The sequence below is a fragment of the Hemicordylus capensis genome, chromosome 4, assembly GCF_027244095.1.
Source record: "Hemicordylus capensis ecotype Gifberg chromosome 4, rHemCap1.1.pri, whole genome shotgun sequence".
NCBI classification, from domain to species: Eukaryota; Metazoa; Chordata; class Lepidosauria; order Squamata; family Cordylidae; genus Hemicordylus; species Hemicordylus capensis.
In genome coordinates, this window is record NC_069660.1 from 228,984,645 (window position 1) to 228,997,167 (window position 12,523).

Sequence of the window (12,523 nt, forward strand, 5' to 3'; positions counted from 1 at the left end):
AGTGAGAAAAAGAAATGGGAAGTTAGGATTTAGAGATTATCTTCCACACATGGAAACAAGCTAATTCTAAGAATCCATACTAGAATGATTATTGATCACTATCTATTATTCTAGTGTAAAATTCTTGCACAGGGAAAACAAAGTGGCTGTTCACATGTGCAAGCAAAACCAGGCTAAGGAAGCTTAGCCCAGTTTTTCCAGTGCATGTGAACCGCCAGTGATGTGGCATCAAACCCTCTTAGGGAGCCCACCACTTAGCCTGGGTTTGGGGCATGAGGGTGCCCTGAAACTGGACTTCGTGCTTGTGTGTCAGTGCCGTGTGGCTCAGCATGGCACCTACATGCAAGTAGTCTCCTGACCAGTGCTGAGAGGATCCCTGTAATGCACTGTACTCTCACACAGTGCATTATCGGAGTTCCAGGGGCTGGGAAGATACATCCCAGCCCCTGACCCTCCATGCTGCTGGCAGTGACCAGCACTCATCTAGGTGGGCGATCCTCCCGGCCAGGAAAGTGCCCTCAGTTATCTGTCAGGGAGGTAAACATTTTAAGGCTTTCTCCCCTGCAGATTGGGGCCCTTTCTTACTGATAGTAAGAAAGGCTCAGTGTGTTATTCAGACATTTTTTTCTACATTCAGAAGCCTGCTTCACACAGCTAATTGTGCACATAGTTTATGCATCAGCTTGAATATCTATAGGTCAAGTAGTGTTTTCTTCTTCCAGATTGTTATTTCCCTACCACACTACACTTGTTGTTAGCCAAAAGGTTGAGAAGTGATGCTATATCCCTACTATATAATCAGATTGCAAATTAGCATTCACGCAAGCTCTTCACATGTTTAACGTTCAAGTGGGTTACTGAGGTGAATAAGGTGTTGAGCTGAATGGAAAGCTAACAAGTTGTTCTGCTAAGAACTAATCAGCCTACTTCCCTTTCACTATAATATTAATTGATAATTACCATCCTCACAAGTTAGTCCACTTTCCCCTCAAATGTTCATACATCCACCACCTTGAACCAGAATGGATGACATCATCACATACTATACCACTGAGGTATCCCTATGTGTCCCTACAGTTGTAGCCAATTTGGTCCAAATCACTTAAGCGGTTCACAAGTTAGCCCTCTTGCACCTGAAATGTTCACATGTCTGCCATCTTGAACTGGGGTGGATGACATCATCAGAAACTACACAATTGAGGTGTCCCCATGTGTCCCTACAGCTGTAGTAAATTTGGTTCGAATCGTCGGTTAGACAGTCCACAAGTTAGCCCACTTGGGCCTCAAATATTTACAGATCTGCCATCTTGAACTGGGATGGATTACATAATGATGAACTACGTTGTTGGGGCGTCTCTATGTGTCACTCACTACAACTGTAATAAAGTTGGTTTATATTGGTCCAGGCATTGAGAAGTTGATGGTGTGACACACAGACAGACAGACAGACAGACAGACATACACACACACACACAATGCCGGGTGATCTCATAAGCTTAATTTCCTTAAGGAAAGTAGGCTACAAATTTCAATGAAATTGGCCAAATCTTTTGCATTTATCATGAAATTAACAAACATAATGTAAAAGGGGAAAAAAGAACATTAAATTCACTAATTGAGATCAGGGGGATGTAGCAGAAAATCACAGCAAGTGCTTCTGAGAATTGAAGTTTCTCTTAAATTAGCATTGTGTAAGACAGTAACAATGCTGCAGTGTGAAAAAGATGTAGCACAGTGTGTGAAAGGCGATATAGTCCTGTATCATAAAATGACTGCACATTATAAAATGTACATTATAGAAGTGTTGCCACCAAACACAATCAAAGAAAAAAAAAATCCAGTGCAAATTTGGAGGGTTTTCTCTGATCTATGTGTCTGTGCAACTTTCAAGATAAGCTAAAAGTATTCTGTTAACAATTCCACACTCTGAGACTGAAATTATTTTGTTAAGAATTCCACTCTCTTTATCTTTCAGGAGAAAGAGTTTGTTTGTATTGACTGCTAGTATATTACATGCTAGCCAAAAGCATCAATTTGGGATCTATATGTGTGTCCCATTTTTACTCATTGCAGTATAGGATGAAGGACACTGGAATTAATCCTCTCTGCAAAATAATTATTCTGAAAATGATCCATCATTATGCTTTTACACTCTTTAAGATATAATATGAATGCTGAGGCTAATATCCTGACTAATGAAGCACTGGTGCAACAGGAGAAGCACCTCTATATCTGAAAAGTTGAACTAACTCAGCTCCAGTGCTGGCTCAATGATGGAGGTAAACTTTGATGACCTCCCCTTCCCTGGGAAGCACTCTTTGCCATCCAAAAATATCTGCCTGACAGTAGCGTAGCCCTCCGGGACATATTTTAAGATGATACAGAGGGCTTCCAGGGGATGGGATGGTTGTTGAAATTCCCCATACAAACATTCACACTGTTGCTGCTTTAGTCTTGAACTCTTCAGAAGTATTGGTTGTTCATCAGTGCTTCTCCTGTTGTATTAGTGCTTTGTTAGTCAGGATGACAGCCACTAAAAGGAATTCTCCCTCCTCTGACTCTGAGGTCTTGTGAGGGGGAAAATGCTTGCCAGCAGCAGCTATAAGCACAACAGCCATGACAGAACCATGAGAGTGGCTACAACCATCATGTGTACAACATGTTGAGTGGGGCGGGTACAAGCATGGATAATTTTTTTAAAAACCTGTTACTACCCCAGCCCCCAATTTCAAACCAAAAAATGTTCTAAAAGGAACTTTTGCCTAGGCTGTGTAAAGAAAATCCTTTGCCAGGTCCTTTTTTAAGAAGAGCCACTATACTTTTCCTTTGAACAGGATACCAGTGGAGTTAAATCCCATTATAGACACACTGATACTATAGATAAAAGTTGCTGCAATGGAACATGAAGTAGGCCGCATTGACATAACTGAGGCAGCATCTAGTGGGCTTCCTATAGGGCCAGCCTTTGCTATTTGGCCGCATGTCAGTTCCAATCTCCTCAGATTGCATTTCAATGGATAGCTGCAGGGTGCTTGAAATGACCCTCGCAGATTATGCAAATTAATTAATCTTCATAATCAGTTGCTGATCATCTTGGTGCTTTTTCCTCCAGTGCTAAGAAACCTACCAAGGATCAGTTTACAACTTGCTTTTCACTGTGGAATCAACAAAGAGACCTTTTTGCCTACCTTGCATTATGCATGCAATTTGTCATAGCTCCAGAGAGTCCCTCTCTGAAGTATATAAAACATTCCTGCCATGATTACCATAAAGCTCACTCTTGCGCTGCCAATTAAGCACATTGTTACCGACTCTACTAAACTTTAAACACCACTAAAAAAAACAACAACCATCCACTGCAGACAAGATTACCAGATTTCATTTGTATAAAGTATGACAGAAACAATTTGGAGGACATTGGGGAGCAACTTAGTTTTATTTTCAAAATTAATTTTGTTCTAACCAGCCCAGGAAAAGAGAGCAGAGAACTCAATAAAAATAGAGTCAGTTTTGTAAAACATGTCGTAAAACAGCATTTAATGTTCTCAAGAGACTCCCTCAAGATTCCAGAATCTTTCTCTGAAACAAGAACTTTTTTAAATGATGACTTTAATTGTTCATCGAAATGCAAAGTTGAATACAAAATGAATATGCACAATAGTTATGCTTTGACCCTATTTACATTAATTGTTGGTCAATTACATTTGCCATTAGAAATCTTTAGTGCCCTATCCATAAAATTCTTGCTAGGAAGCAAGAAGGGTTCAAGTGCCTAAAAAGCTCCTTGGCTGAAAGAAGAAGCAAATTTATGTACGCATATATTGTGGTCAAACTGATAAGCTTTCTCACTTAAAATGAACAGAAAAGTAAAACATTCAGGAACTCTGTGTGGTCACATGGATCTCAGTGCTGGAATGGAAGTTTAGACAGGCACATTATGGTCTGTAAAGTTAGAGCATCCTAGTTTAGTTGCATGTATAACACAAGATTCTACACAATAAAGGCTACAGGTCCATTCCTAGATAATGATATAATTATTATAGCTACTGATCAATTGACTGTGTGTATATACAAACACACACACACATGCATGCACGTCCCCCCCGCCCCGCCAAACAGTCCATATAGCACCAGAAAAGAACCATTGGGTGGTTGCAGAATGTGAGCTGTCCACGTGCACAAACACCAGTGCAAGGTTTAAGAAAACTTTACTTGTAAGACAAACACTTAGAGGCACTTAGAGATCAGTATAGAACTTGCTGACTGGAACAGGAACCGGAACAAGAACAAACAGGAACAGGAAGGAGAATAGAAACTCCTAGCTAGCCCAACCAGTACTGAGGAAGCTACAGTGTACCCTCGGGCTTCATAGTAGATTGTATGCCAATTATACACAGTACGTTTGGCTGCAGCTGTTGCATATCCCAACAGATAGTGGGGGGACACTGTGGTGATGGTGCTATGCTGCACCATTAGTGCAGTGCTGTCATGGCCAGCCCACTAATGAGGCTAGGTGAGCTGAGCACCTCAGAGGGTGGACTGGTGAAGGTGACCTCTTGCAGCATGCCCACAAAACATTATCTGGTGGTGCTCTAATGCAATACTCTGTTCTGCTCTTTCACACTTTTTTCTACTCCCTTTGCCACTGACGTTTCAGGTGAATATCATTAACATAGTCAAAATGGTGCTGAGTAGGGTAACGGGGTACAGTTGGGTTGGGAAAGGAAGAGGGCACAGCCAGGATGGGGTAGAAAGACAGCACTGTCAGTGGTGGGAAAGGAATGTGTTTTGTGTGCTGTCGAGGATGAGCTGGTTGAGGGAAAGGGAAGAGTGACATGTTTCCTCCCCTGAACTTGTTAATTTACAATTGTTCCGTAGAAGACACTAAATATGAATGGTATCATTCCTAACAACAACAATTCAAGATTTGGGATGTCTTTACCAAATAAAGGCTTTGTATGCCACCAGGCAGGTAAGAGAGAGAACCAGAGAACCATGTGCTCTGAATGCCACCATGGGAGTGGGGGTGGAACGCTTGGTGGTGGTGGAGTGGCTTGTCACATTGCCTCAGGCTGTGAGAGAGCTGGAGCCAGCTTTGTGCTGGATAAGGGAGCCTTGAACCCAGCAGGAGAGAATATGAAGGCGGGAAAAGCTCTCAGAGAACTACCTTCTGGGAACCATTCATTTGAGTCAGCCATGTATGTATGATATGTATGATAGAACACAAAAAGAAATTACATCCTTAGACAAATTCCAGCAAATAAATAGCTTGTTCAAAATGTGTCCTTTGGTTTGTTTACTGATTTTGGCCACAGTAGGACTTCTGTACATCTTATGTTCTTTGAATTTGCTGCTAACAGAGATCAAATTTAAGACAGCATTTTTGTTTTAAGATCCTGAGCAGCTGAGGCTAGCGAAGTCCTGGGCAAGGTCTGCACTCCAAACTAGCCTTTGAGTTGCCAAACTGGAGTCAAAAGAGTTGTGTGGAGGCATGGCAGCAGTGACAATGGACTTTGTTGACAGTGTGATGTGGGGGATGGCCTGCCAACCTTCCTCAAGTGTCCTTTAGAGCAGCCTACTTGAGGTTTAGGCCTTTGCTATCTGAATATCTGCTCAAGAGCCAGGGCTTTGATGCCACCAGATTTGGGGGTCATTTGTTTCCCCCCCTCAAAGTTTATGGAATTGACTTCCCCCCTGGTATTGGCCTTTCCCCACAGTGTTTTACAGTCATGGGAGAAGCCCTATCGGGGTGCAGAAAGGTTGGAAACTAGCTGTGCTTCTTCCTTCTTCTGGCCCAGCACCAGCAGGGGAAGAGGACCTTTTTTTCTGCCCTCTCCTCCCTTCTAAAGGAATGTGTCTCTGAGTGGTGCACAACCCTCAGTGACATATTCCTGCCAGTGAAAAGTCCTTTAAGAGGGAGGAAAGAACAGTTAAAATTACTTTCTCCACCACTTCTCTGTTGCTGGACTGTGGAATAAGGAAAAAGCACAACTAGTTTCCAACCTATTTGCATCCCCAAAGGGCTTCTTCCATTGTTGGAACATTTACATTTATTGCTCCTTTGCACTTTATGGCTTTAGAAAAATCTCCAGATGATTTTTAGGAAGGAAAATGTGGACTCCTTTCCTTCCCTGTTTTCTCTGTTTTAAAAATTGGTTTTGTATTTTTGCATATATGGGTGCTAACTACCATCCAAACCCAAAAGCAATTGAACACTTTTATGATTTTAAAGGATTTCTGAAAGATTTGTCCATTATTTTGCCATAGAGAACAGTGGGGATTTGAGGTGGCCCAGCTGGCCCTTTCCCCCTCTTTTGAGGGTGAGCAGATGCCCCAAAGTGGGTTTGAGGGTAAGGCACATTGGGCAACAACTCCCCCATCAAAACCCAAGCTGGTGGGGAGCATGATTGTTGTTGTTGTTGTTGTTGTTGCTGCTGCTGTTTTTCGGAATTTTTTAGATTTCAGCGTGTTTGACAGTTCTCTCAATGAATCCCTATGAGGAGAAGAACTTACAAAGCAACCAAGAATCAACACACAAGAATCCACCCCCACTCCCCCAAAAACAAATTAAAATAAATACCAATAAAATAAAAGGATGAAAGAAAAAAGAGCAAAAATCACACTTAAAAAAAAACAGCAAAAAAGCTGAAAAAATACTGGGAGAACTAGAGAGAGATAAATTCCTGAACTGAAGGACACAGACACACAGGGTCCAAAAAATAAAACACAGGGCCTAGGACTACTAGTAGGGCATGGGCCCTGGGTCCCAAGGATCCCCCTCCCCCAGTCAGCTGCTCCTGGCTGCCGAGCAACGTGCTTCAAAAGGTTTTTTTTAATGGAGACTAGAACCTCCAAACCTATTCGAACCAGTTTGAACTGAACTGGGTTTGGTTTGGTTCAATCTAGAACTGGTTCTGAGATTTAAAGAGGGCGTTTGGTTCAAGTTAGAACCATCGAACTGAACCGGTTCAAATTCAAATTGGTTCTAACTTGAACCTGTTTGCACACCCCTATCAATGACATTTGTCTGTATAATATAATATAATATAATATAATATAATATAATATAATATAATATAATATATTCACTTCCAACAGCGGTAGGAGCAAAGAATAATGATATTGTAACAAAACCAGAGATTATAACTATAATTTAAGATACACTATGTATATACTAGTGTCATATGTAATCTATGAATATTTCAAGGGAGAGGTGTTTCAGAATACCAACAGGTCTCATCATAGCCTATGGGCTTCAGTCCACTGACAAAGTAAGAAAGAACCAAAGAAAAGAAACATCACAATGGCATCTCAGGCTTCTTTGAATGAGAACTTCTTTATACCATCAGTTGTAAACATGTTTTGCCCTATACTAGTATGTATTACTTATTCCTAACTTATTCCTGCAGTGAAAGTTCTTCACAGTAGTTGGGGTTATTGATCTTTAGTTGTTGGTGTGGCTGTGTTTTGTTTTATGGTGGGGTAGTGATAGCTGTTTCACAGCCTAGGTGTGTTTAAAGGATTTGCTGCTGCCCCCAATGCTGCTTTGAATTATTATTTTCCAGATGTGTTTTTTAAAATCACTGCTGTCCAATGTTGGTTACTAAAAATGAACACAGAGTTGTCAGTGTAAGCAGTCAGTTCTGATCTAAACAAGTCGGGCTGCTGTATACCTTGGAAAACATTGCTGTTGCCATCTAATGCAGGTATATTACTTTAGTACAAACCATATAGCTTACCATGGCAGATGGAAATGGCAAAGGACCTACATACCTTACAGACTGGAGCTATTCACACAACCATTTGGGATGGAGGGAAGGCTGCAAAACCTTTCCTTCCCCCAAGATGATCCTCCAAACATTACTGGGAGTGCGGACCTCGCTCCCAGACAAGCAGTGCTGTGCCAGGCAGCATGGAGCTCTGGAGGCCAGGACTATGCTTCTGGATATCCCACAATGCACTGCATGCTGAGCACAGTGTATGGGGGGATTCCTCCATCAGATAGGCACTCTAGATGCCCTTCTCTGTGTCTCTTTGGGCTGTGTGCACAATCAGAGACACTATTACCCCTGGACTTCTGGGCCTCCACACTCCCTGGGGGCCCCTGAATCCTTTTTAGTCTGTCCTGGGTGGTGTGGTCATGTTAAAAATGTGTTAAAAATACTGTGTGTGTGCATGGGGGGGTCCTCCAAAAGCCTTTCGGACCAGGCTCCAAATTACCTAGATGCACCTCTGTGCATGATCCCAGGGACCAAGTTGAGGCAGCCCTCACCCCTTCACCTTGGCTGAGAGCTGGGCTTACAAGTAAGCTTTGGGTGGGCAGGAGCACTGGGATCCACATGGGTCCCGGTGCTCCACATAAGCAGTCTAGCCTTGGCTAGGCTGCCTTAGTCCAGGCTAGGCTGCCAGTGAGAACAGTCTGACCATCTCCCTTCAGTTTACATTCAGTTCTTTAAATGGAAGGAAGGAAGAAGTTAGAAGGGGTTCCCTGCTAACTGAGGAAAGAGCTACCTTTTAAAAGTGGTGATACTCTCTCTTTAACAGGGAGAGAACAACTGGCCCTATCCAATGCCAGCACAGCATCCCTCCAGTCCTTCCAGCTGTCTTTCCTTATAAGTCAAGTGGCCAACCAATCATTTTTGTATCTCACCCTTCATTCTGAGGCACACAAAATGACATTCCATTTTGTCCCCAGAAAATCTCTTTGAAACAGTCACCTGTCAAAGGGACCATCTGGTAAAATACATGGCTCAGCAGGAAATTGAACCTAGGTCTCTCTTGTCTGACACACTATCCACAATATCACAACATCCCTCTTCCACTTTCCTACTCTCAATTCTGATATAAGATGCCTCCCTCATGCGGGCAGAGGGCATATCTCAGAGGGCAAAATCTAGAATAGATTCTACAGCCTATGAAACACTGATCACATATACCATATAGTTCTACAGATGTTCTCTGGGAGGAAAGCTGTTCCATTAGACTCAGAGCAAAAGCTCACAACCAGTTCTTTTTTCTATCTTATGTTTGCTTTTTAGAATGTGAGCCCATTGGGGACAGAGATCCATATTAAATCTAAGTGAGAACAGCCCTAAACAGCTTGGGCCCTGGGTATTTAAGAGAACGTCGTCTTCGTCATGAACCCCACCACCCATTGAGAGGAGCAGTCCGTCTGCAGTTGCCACCAGCTCGTCTGGTGGCTACTCGGGGACAGGCCTTCTTCGCTGCTGCCCTAAAGCTTTGGAACATGCTCCCTGCTGAAATAAGGGCCTCCCCATCTCTGACAACTTTTTAAAAGTCTTTAAAGACACATCTATTCACCCAGGCTTTTAATTAAATATTGCTTTAATACTGTTAAAAAATGTTTTAAAATTTAAATTGTTGAAATGTTTTAACTTTTACTGTATCATTCATTTTGTTTTAACTAATGTTTTAAGTTTTCTGTTGTCATTTATTTTAACTAATGTTTTAACTTTTTCTGTTTGTGTGTTTGTTTTGTTGTAAACCATACAGAGATGTGAGTTTTGGGTGATATAAAAATATGTTAAACAAACAAACAGGGGTGAAAAGGAACAAATTGTCCCAGGGACCCATGAAGCTAGGCCTCAAACATACTATCTATTGACAGAATTTGTGGGAGGCAACTCCAATACTAAGCTTTGCCCCAACCCGAGTTTACCTCTGTTAATGAAACTGTTCTGTGGTGCTGGCTAAACACTCCAATTGGGCGTTTGGGCTAACATGTGGAATCCGTGAGAGTCCATAATTCTGTATATATAATAGATCAGGTATGTGAAACATATGCTTAATTGCGGTGTGTGTGCTTTTTTCCCAAGTTTGGCAGTAGCTGTTGTTTACTCATAACTAATTGTTTCCTCAGTACTGTACATATACATCTCTTGGGTGGCAGAATCTACCATTCACAATGCAATTCTTTTTCAGGAAGAAAATGCAGCCTGCAGCACAGAGGGATATGAAACAACTTCCCATTTCTTTTCCTTCGTTAGTCTGCTTCATTGGGACCCAATAGAGACTGTGCTTCTTGTCAGGTTTTGCTCCACAGGGAAGAGAGAGAAGAAGAAATTGAAAGAAGCAAGAAAAAGAGGATGCAGGGAAAAGCTGTCACTTCATACCCCAAGTTTTATCATTGCAAACAAAGAAGAGAAAAATGTCTACTACATATATTACACATCGCAGTAGTGCTGAGAAAATGGTGCCAGTATCAATTAGTGTGACTCCTGAGTCTGTTCACTTGTTATTGAAACCATGGACCCAGGTACAGCACTAATGGAAGGGCATACCAAGTCCCTCTACACATCCTCACTCTCCACACATACACATAATACACTCTTAAACCACACACCCTGCTCTACACACACACACACACACACACACACACACACACACACACACACTGCTGTCTCCCCAGGATTACAAACAATGAATGCCCAGAATTCTCAGTCATAAGGCATCATTTGTTTTTTTCCAGGCAAACACTGCTTTGTGTGGTTTAAGGGTGTGGTGGTGCAGAGATGGGGATCGCTGGTTGCATTCCCATGGCACTAGATCTGAGTATAGTGGCTGACATTCTCATGAATAAAGCAGCAGTGCCTCTAATGGACTGCGGGCACTTCACAAGTGCTGCTGTCTTCCAGATGAAGGCAGTGTATGTGAATGATTGCCACCAGACCCCAAAGAAGAGAGGACACACGTTAATGGTTTAAACTAGGACCACACTTTATTAGCTGAACACAGGCGCACATCTAGGTAACTTTGGAGCCCGGACCTGAAGGGCTTTGGACACACACACCCCACCGGCATGAGGGCTGGAGGGGAGTTGGAGGGGGGGAGATAACTCTTTTAAAAAACAAAACAAAAAAACCTTTTCCCTCAACCATCGCTGTGCAGCAAGGATGGGAGCAGCCAGTGGGTTGTGCAGGCACTCGATGGGAGACCAAGGTAGGGGAGGTGGCAGCAAGAGCTCCTTCCCTGAGCCCACCTGCCTTCCAAATTACAGATCGGGCCATTTTCAGGCCATTTTGAGAGCCCCTAAATCGGGCAAAAATCCAGCAGCAAGTTGGATGGACTCCATTATGACAGCAATGAATGCACTAATGAGAGACCTAATGAGAGGCCAAGTCCATGGCAGGTCATCTTGGAGAGAATCTATCTGTGTGGTTGCTAAGAATTGACACGGACTTGAGGGCACTTAATAATCAATCAATCAATCAATCAATGCAATGCAATGAAATGAAATGAAGATGCAGGGACCTTCACAAACTTTGCAGACTCCCTCTCTCTCACACCCAGCTAGTTCAAAATTTTGTTGCCAAATGTCTTATAGCTGTTTCCCTCATAAACTCATAGCAATCTTATGTTTGTTTAACTAAGCTTTATTCAGAAATGTATCTATCCCCTTCCTTTTCTTTTCTGACTTCCCCCATCCTCTACAGACACAACTGTATCCCCAGCTCAGCATCCCTCCAGTACCTGTTGCTGTTCTCTTATCTTATGTTTCTTTTTAAGAATGTGAGCCCTTTGGGGACAGAGATCCTGTCTGTGTCTGTGTCTGTGTCTGTGTTGCTTTGGGGATTTTTGTTTAAAAGTGGTATATAAATATTTGTAGTAATAGTCGGATCCCCACAAGGACAAACTCCTAATTGACAAAATATAAAAGCTTGCTAGACAGAATACAACAGTTTGCTCATTATTAAAAATGTGGGCGTGACGAATGAAGTGCCAGTGGTCCACAAGGAGCTTTGGTGGTTGCTTGGTGGGGTGCTATCTGCCAATCTCCCCACTCTCAGAAGAGCTCCCTGTTACCCAGAAGAGGGCCTCTGAGGGCTTCAAACTTCTGAAGGTTGAGAAGATTGGCAAAAATGCCATTCTGACCAATGGCCAGCTGTTGGGCAGGGTGGGGTTTGCGCCCGGCTCACAAGTAGGCAGGGCATACGTTTGTCCAGCAACCTTGCCTTGTGCACCCTCAGCCCTGCCAGCCAATCAGGGAGGAGAGTGCCTCTACACATTAGTGCGGCACATCTCCTCCCCACTCACTCACAACTCGACCAGATCTCAGCTGAGACAGTTGGGTTGTTGGGTTGTTTGCTGCCAAATAGAAAGTCATCCTCTTCTTCTATTTTCTTCAACTTTCCCCAACATTATGGCCTTCTCAAGGGCGCTGGGTCTTCACATAGTGTATCCAAAATATGATAGTTTGAGCCTGGTCATTTGTACCTGGAGTGAAAATTCTGAATTGATTTCTTCTATGATCCATTTGTTTGTTTTCCTAGCTGTCCATGGTATCCTCAAAAGTCTCCTCCAGCACCAAAGTTCAAAAACATCAATACTTTTTCTTTACCGGACCTATATTCTTGAACTGCTGCATTTGCCTATTGCTGCTGCTGATTGTTTCTTCAGCTTCCTTATCTACACAGTCCCTGAAGGTACTTTTTCTTTATCAATCCTGGACTCTATTGTTCACTGGGTGCCCACTGCAGCATGGCTCATAAACCAACACCTTTTT

At 42.7% G+C, this 12,523-nt stretch overlaps 1 long non-coding RNA gene across 4 annotated transcripts in view; it reads left to right on the top strand.

Moving 5' to 3' along the window:
• The window catches only part of LOC128352930 (uncharacterized), a 74,349-nt gene extending 62,653 nt beyond the window's left edge, over positions 1-11,696 (top strand). For all 4 annotated transcript variants that reach the window (XR_008320712.1, XR_008320713.1, XR_008320711.1 and 1 more), the window contains one exon: positions 9,943-11,696. This is a non-coding gene — a long non-coding RNA (uncharacterized LOC128352930). The remainder of the gene's footprint in view (positions 1-9,942) is intronic.
• The last annotated feature ends 827 nt before the right edge of the window (positions 11,697-12,523 follow it).